General features: G+C 42.4%; 1 pseudogene; it reads right to left on the bottom strand.

Moving 5' to 3' along the window:
• Window positions 1-398: 398 nt before the first annotated feature.
• LOC105541522 lies at window positions 399-1088 on the bottom strand (annotated as a pseudogene).
• Window positions 1089-1352: the final 264 nt, after the last annotated feature.

Here is a 1352-nt window from a genome sequence, read left to right as displayed (position 1 = left end):
AAAAAAAAAAAAAAAAACAACAAAACAAAAAACACACATGCTTCCACTTCACTGATAAAAATTTACTGCAGTTTTGGCCAGGCGTGGTGGCTCACGCCTGTAATCCCATCACTTTGGGAGGCCGAGGCGGACAGATCACCTGAGGTCAGGAGTTTGAGACCAGCCTCAACATGGAGAAACCCCGTCTCTACTAAAAATACAAAATTAGTTGGGCGTGGTGGTGCATGCCTGTAATCCCAGCTACTCGGGAGACTGAAGCAGGAGAATTGCTTGCACCTGGGAGGCGGAGGTTGCGGTGAGCCGAGATCGTGCCATTGCACTCCAGCCTGGGCAACAAGAGCAAAACTCCATCTCAAAAAAAAATTTTTTTTTTTTTTACTGTAGTTTGGCACCTGGGTCTAGTTCAGCTGGCAGATGAGCTGATTGATGTGTTCACTCCAATAACCAGGTGTGCCCATCTCCTTGAGGAAGCCCACTGTATTTTTGGTAGCATGATGGGCCACTGAGAGGTGGAAAGGGCACAAGAACCGTGAGATCTCCTGGAAATGCTTCCCTGGGAAGGCAATTTCATGAATGAGGTCTTCCAAGCAAACGACACCAAACTTCCCCAGGTTCTCCTCGATCACTGTGTTGTCTGTCAGAGGGATGGTCTTATTCTTGACCTTGGCTTGTCCACGTTTCGGAATGAATTCCCAGACAGACTTCAGATTTGGAAATCCCCAGATCACATAAGTGTCCACTATACGCAGCATTTTTACGTTCTGGGGGGTGACTTTTACAAAGACACCACTAAAAATTTTCTTTAGCCGAAGTCTTGCAGTGGTTCTCTGCACCAGTAAGTTCACGCCATTAATCCTTTTGATGCGTACAACAAAGGTCAAGGAATGTTTTTCTGGCAATTCCAAGACACGAGGTTTCACTTTAGTCATCTGAGACACACCTTGTCACGTTTCTGGAATCATGTAGGAATGATTCCAGTCGCCTAAACCTGAACCCTTTTCCTTTCCACTGCTCCTTCTTTAAGTCTTCCAAGTTTTCAGGAGATTTTGTGGAACCAAAGGGATTTTTCTTTGCTCTTGCTCCGCCATCTTTCTGGTGTTGTGCTACTGATCCTTACTGTTGAATTTTTAAAACCAATAGATATACTTCCAACATAATTTTCACACTAAGCATTTGTCCATGATTTGTACAATCAACTGAATGATTTCAAAGCATTTGAAACAATCAAAAAGTAAAGGATCTTTACTGTTCACAAAGACAAAATTAAATATTTGTAACATTAGAAAAATTCCTTAAAAATTTAGTATCATAGGGAACAACAGCTTGTTACACAAAAGAGTTAGGAAAAACAA

The sequence above is a fragment of the Mandrillus leucophaeus genome, unplaced genomic scaffold, assembly GCF_000951045.1.
Source record: "Mandrillus leucophaeus isolate KB7577 unplaced genomic scaffold, Mleu.le_1.0 Scaffold240, whole genome shotgun sequence".
NCBI classification, from domain to species: domain Eukaryota; kingdom Metazoa; phylum Chordata; class Mammalia; order Primates; family Cercopithecidae; genus Mandrillus; species Mandrillus leucophaeus.
The sequence above is the reverse complement of the archived record's forward strand: the minus strand, read 5'-3'. Positions and strand labels throughout refer to the sequence as shown.